Below are 6,280 nucleotides of genomic sequence, written 5' to 3'. Positions count from 1 at the left end.
TAACTTAATATTTAGTTTGGAGCTAAAAGGCATTAAGTCATAAACTGAATATTGTTTTGTTAGATGAACATCCAGGTTGAAGCCAAATGTTAGTTTGTAACCTAAAAATGCAGTTTACAAGGTAAATATTTAGCTTGGTAACTAAATTCTACATATTTTTGGTTTAAACTGACATTTACAAATTAAATTAACCCCCATTTTTCTTATGACAGACTCAATAACTAGAATTATACTAAAATAATTAAAATAGTTAATTTTTGACTGTTTGACTGCAAACATCTTTCCACAGACATAAGAACGGGTCTAGAACTGAGCCCTGAGGGACACCGTAACTGGGAGCTTCTGTTTTCATATTTAATAAAATATCTTTCCCTGTAAATGGAGCCGAAATCAAAGAACAGACACTTGATTGGCGTGTTGATGGCTGCTGTCAGCTAGGCAGCAGAAAATAAGAAATACGGTTAAAAACCCTTAAAATGCCTCTCAGGTTGAAAACGTTTAGAAATGAGGGCTGAATGCTGAAACTCAGGATTAAATGGGATTATCGTTTCTCCTACCAGAACTGGAAGCTTCTTTCTTCGGCGCAGCATTCCTCCACAGATGCTATATTTGTTTTTCCACTGTTGCCATGGAGACACTTTTAATTATCTTTAATTAGAGCTGGGGGCTCAGGCTGAACGCCAGGTCAGTCGATGGCCGTCGAGGTTTTTAATGTGACCCGTCTGATTCCCCAGCAGGCCGCTGAAGACTCCATCTAATCTTCGCTCATCGCTCTGAACGTCTTCAGGCTCGGCTGTTGTGTCTGCTGTTAGCGGGGTTACAAGCGCGCCCATAAATTGTGAGGTTAATGGAAAACACACCGAGAACCTGTGTGTACACGCAGGATAATAACCCACCGGCGTAATGGATGGTTTCACACTGAGTGCTTCTCGCCTCCATGGAATCCATTTTAATCAGGATAAGAGCAAACTTGGAGGGTATTATCCCACTCATACCCGCCACTTGCCAATAAATTTTTATTAAACTTAACACATCATGTTTTTAATTTATACATAATTTATACTTTCCTGCATAAACATGAAGGGGCTTTAAAAGGCTGCCTGCATTTACATAAAAAGCTGCGGTGCTTGGCGTGGCATCGGACCAGAACTGATCGGTTCACAGCCTGGAAAGGGGACATTTTCTGGGTCAGGTGTGGAAACAAAGGTTAGAAAACACAGAAATCCAGGCCAGACTTTGTCTTCCACATAATTAATGGTGAAAATGCAAATGCATGGACGTACACTTAGTGACATTCTGTGCATTTCCTCCTGTTGGAGTGGAAATCCTTTGGGAATGCCTCACATTTTGACATTAACATACTGAGGATGCCACTGCAAATCACTTTGCTTCTAAAAGTCACATCATGCGCTACTAATGTGGTTTTCCCTTTGTTCCTAATTATTCCTTGATTAGAAATAATGTGGACAGACATTTAATGGATATGCATCATACAATGTTTGAAAAATCTGCTAAAAGAAATCTGTAAAAACATTTCCGTTACACTTTTCATGGATTTTTGCAAAGCCAGTGAACAAACCCGTTGCTCCATTAGCTGAGTGATACTTTAAACGTCTGACAGAAGCTGGACTTCACCTTTCTTTGATTCCTTCCATGTTTTTTACATAATCACAATTTAAATGTGATGATTTTTGCAGATTTGATCTGGCGTGTAGGTAGGGATGTATCAGTTGATACATTGAGATTTATTCTTAGCAGTGATACAATTGGGACAGGGGTACAGGTTTAAATATAAGTATATTAAAATCTGGGGATAAAAACAGTCTTGTCTCCTGATGGACGAGTGAAGCTAATTAGCTTCATACTTCTGTTGTGAATACAGCAACATGTCATGCATTATGTGCTTTATACTATTCACAAGTAAATACTACAAATGTTGGTTGAAACATATTCCTCATGCTAAAGATGTTGTTAACGTGATTAGATTCATGGAAGCAGTATTACATTTTCTTACAAACTCTGTAAATAATTATAAATAAACAATAATAACAAAGCAATAGTTGTTCAAAAACTTATATTTAGAATCAATTTCAGTCTTTGAGCAAAAGCACAAAGGATTTGTAAAAAAATATATCTAATTCATAAATTAACATAAAAAATTAGCTTGCTTCATTTTAAAAGCTTGAGTTTAGTGCTGTGACGGTTGCTAGGCGACAGCACATGCGCCGACGTAAGGGCGGGAATAGCCAACCCGGAAGAAGTGACCTCGCCCACCGGAACCGTGTTAAACACGGCATCATGGCGACGGTAAAATAAAGTAAACAATGAGCAAATGTTCAAGGCAGAGACGTTACATTAACAGAGAAATATGGCGAGCGAATAGAAACAGTCCCGGTTTATCGGAAGAAACGAGTTTAAACAACCGGGACATTTATTTCGCTGAGTCATCATGGCGAACTGACGTCAGCTACAGTAATGGCTCCAGTTTACTTCAGTTTAGCTGTTAAACAGTCTGAAATGGTTACAAAAGCGTTGGAGGCTAAAGTCTGACCGACATGAAGACCCCAGGGAGTCAAATGGAGCCCATACATGTGGAGCACGGCTGGTTTTCAGTCTAAGAAGAAATTAGTTTTTACGGACCAAGATGGCGGCGGATGTCATGAACAAAAGGTGAGCAATGTCCGCTGGTCTCAGTGCAGATGTGTTCCAGGCTTTATCTCCAGTGGTGTTCATATGAATCATTATCCTCTGTTTTTGTTTCAACCATGTTTATTGTTTTGTGTTCAAAAAGCACCAACCTGTAATGGTTTTTCGGTTTAAATACTTAAAATGGCCGCTGCCTCACAGTTGGTATTATTGAAAATCACCATCTTTGCTGACAGATGTTAAACTTTACAGGAGAAGAATCCAGAACATTTTTTCCCACATGACTTCCAGTTTTCACTCAGCAACTGTTTGGTTCAGGAAAAAGGATTCAGTCCCCATAGCAACTGGTAACTCAGCATCTGTTCCTCATATGAATCCATCATCATGTAGACTTTATAGTCATATGAGTTAACAAACACTCTGATGCTTTTGAAATGTTTATCATTTATTGACAGCAGGTGGGCCGTCAGTAAGGACTGGGTTTAAAATTAGAACCACAATATGTGACTGAAAACGGAAAGACGTTTGGTTTGCTGAAACAAAGTGGAACCGTTTGGTCGTATGACTGTCAGGTCTGAGAACATCCACCAGGAACTGCGGCAGCATCACGGTGCCTTCACAGAATGTGAGACAGAAACGTGGAAGCACCAAATAAAGACGTCAGTCAGGAAGTAGAAGTTTGGGTCCAAATGGGTTTTAGATGGAGAAGGTGGAACATGCAGTTCCAACGTGATGGAGCAGCCGTCACAAAACCCGACCTCACATCTGGAAATGTGTTTTTAAACCAGACTTCTGCAAACCTGAGCCGTTCTCACTGAGCCAGAATTACAGAAAACTCATTTTAGATTCACACAATGTTCAAAGGCAACTCTAACAAATAATGATTTTGAGCTTCTTATTTTGGAGAAAGTAAAATAATCTAAAAATCTTCTTTCTCATTGTTCAGGCATTCATCAAATGTCAGAAAGGAGAAATGTTTTTTATGTTTCTGGTTTCTAAATGAAGCAGTCATCACTCCTGGACTAAAGGTAAACATAAAGATCTGCGTTAAATATTAATGAGTCTCGTCTGAATGAGTTTGACCAGCTGCAGTAAAACCTCGTTGCTCCGACTTTAACCAGTCAATATCAATAAAGTTTATTTGTATAGAGCGTTTCAGCAGCAAGGCAGATCAAAGTGCTTGACATCTTCAAAACACAAAAATAAAAGTGATAAAAGCATCAGGAACCAGTAACAGATCATCAAACTTCAGTGTTTCATTTATTGTGGTTCAGTAACCAGCAGGGTTCAGCCTAAAGGAACTCAGTGTTTCAGCTGTTTTACAGTTTTCTGGAAGTTTGCTCCAGATTTGTGGTGAATAGAGGCTCCAACTTAAACATTGTGAAGACTATCATCATTTAATGAAGTAAAACCTTCATTAAATGATGGTAAATAGATGGTTGAATGTGTGACTCTCAGTAAGTTTAGACCTCCAGTAGATGAGCGCTCAGCCGCTGTCAGTCTGACTTCCTCTCTCTGTTTGATGAGTTTCTGACTCTTCAGTCGGCCGTCGGTCCTTCCTGCTCCTGGCGGAGCAGACGGCGCCTCCTGCAGAGGGAAACGAACGGCTCTGAGACGTGCGGCTATGTTTAGCGCGTCTGTCAACACAATCATTGATGCATTTCACTTCAGAGAAACGTCTCCACCTGTTTCCCTCTGTTTCCGCTGACAGGGAGCCTTGAGATGAGTTCTGCAGGTAAGAACTGTCAGAACGTGACATTTTAGAAATGATCATTTAAACCTCAACGCTTGTTCTGATCTGTTTGGATTCAGAAGAAAAAAGCTCTTTTGTAAAACTGTTTGCTTCAGGAATATGACTGGAATTTGAATTAAAAGATTAAATATATTCAGCGTTTCATTGATTCTTTAAAGAAAATCCTTCAGATCTGCTGGTGCTTTGATGATTTTACTGAGGTGATTAAAGATTAATGATATCTCACACAGTCAGTTTGTTTTCCTCATCTGTAATCGTTTTGCATGACAGTAAACATGTATTGATGCAGCGTGTGTGTGTGTGTGTGTGTGTGTGTGTGTGTGTGTGTGTGTGTGTGTGTGTCCACAGGTTGATGGCTGCAGGTTCAGCCCGGTTCCCTCCAACCTGTTGACTCCAGGTGAGGTTCGGTCAGCCGCCATGTTCCTCCATAGAAACATGGAGGATAAAAGTCAGTGTGATTATTTACATCAACAGCTGCTCTCACCTCTGTTTGATTATGAGAATAAAGTCATAACATTAGTAGAATAAAAACAGAATATTGCAACAAAAGTGACAGATTATGAGAAAAAGAGATAAAAGCTGCAGTGATCCGATCAGCCTGTGGTTCATTCAGACTCCAAGTTCTGATGCTGATGAATTAAAAGATTAAATATTATTTGTAAACTGATGTCGGTGTAAAACTTCACAAGATGCTCAATGTTACTCATTTTAATTTTTAATCCTTTTTCAAGTCTCAGTTCCCATAAAATTACTACTTCATTCTCCCAACATTACAACTTTATTCTTAAATTGTTACGACTTTATTCTGGCGTTTCTGAAACAAACAGAAAACTGTTTGTGAAGCTCTGAAGGAGACCCAGCTAACCAGCACTCTAACTTGAGGTTTAAAAGCTCAGTTGGACTAATTCATAAATATGAACGACACAAACTGAAATTCTAAGTTTTGCAATTAAATTTTAAGCTAATAATTCCTGCAGTGTTGAGGAACACGGTTTAATTTTGCTTTCTGCCCAGCAGAGCTCTTCCAGACACGCAGTGTTTGCCTCACATTTTCCTGATGTTTCATCCACTCCTGTCTCAGCCACTCGCTGTTTCTGATGTTTTCTCTGCTGAACTTGGAGTGATTTAAATACCAAACGGTTAGCAGAGGTTTCACCTCAGTGAGGTGATGAACTCTGGTGTTTTTCCTGCCTCCTGCTGTGATTATTTCATATTAATCCCTGTGAGTTGGATCAATACCTACAGCCAGAGCTGGATGCGTTTGAATGTTCACTTAGATGAGGAAAACTCAACACCATCAGCTGGGTTCTTCCTCTGTGGAGCATAATTGTAGTTCTGGAGGGTTTATTGGTGTTATTGAGCTGCAGACTGGATGTGACGGGGAGCTGCTCCAGCTTTCATTACGGTGTGGATGGAGGATCTGCAGCGCTCGCTTCATCTGGATCCATCTGCCAGGACTGGCTGCTCTCCAGCCAAGCTGCTGCTAAATCCAGCTTCTCCTCTCCTCCTGCAGCAGATGTACAGGTCAGAGGTCAGGACTTCTCTGCTTTTTATGAAGCTGCCCAGCAGGAGGTCAGAAACTGGATCAGATGTAAAAGTCTGTTTGGCTCTGATTCAGGAGGAATAAATGGATCCAGATCCACCTGCCTTAGATGCTTTGACATGATTCCTCTCAATAGTTTCTGTTGCTAAGAATTTGTTTCATTTTACATGTAAATAGTTATAAATTGTCCTTAACATACAGAGTAGGACTAAATGAGCATTTTCTTCTTCCTACTCTCAGATGTGTTACGGTTTGTTGACTTCCTGTTGTTTTGTTTGCCTTGATGTCCCAGTCAAATCAAATTCCCACCTGGTGGGCGTTTGTAGGGCGTCGCTTCA

General features: G+C 40.0%; 1 long non-coding RNA gene across 1 annotated transcript; it reads left to right on the top strand.

Moving 5' to 3' along the window:
* Positions 1-2,169: 2,169 nt before the first annotated feature.
* On the top strand, positions 2,170-4,948 carry LOC106956713 (uncharacterized). Its single transcript, XR_001426813.1, has 3 exons — positions 2,170-2,670; positions 4,189-4,381; positions 4,762-4,948. It is a non-coding gene; the product is annotated as an uncharacterized LOC106956713 (long non-coding RNA).
* The last annotated feature ends 1,332 nt before the right edge of the window (positions 4,949-6,280 follow it).

The sequence above is a fragment of the Poecilia latipinna genome, unplaced genomic scaffold (assembly GCF_001443285.1).
Source record: "Poecilia latipinna isolate Pla-1442-1.1 unplaced genomic scaffold, P_latipinna-1.0 Scaffold841, whole genome shotgun sequence".
Taxonomy (NCBI): domain Eukaryota; kingdom Metazoa; phylum Chordata; class Actinopteri; order Cyprinodontiformes; family Poeciliidae; genus Poecilia; species Poecilia latipinna.
This window is presented reverse-complemented; position numbering and strand designations above follow the sequence as displayed.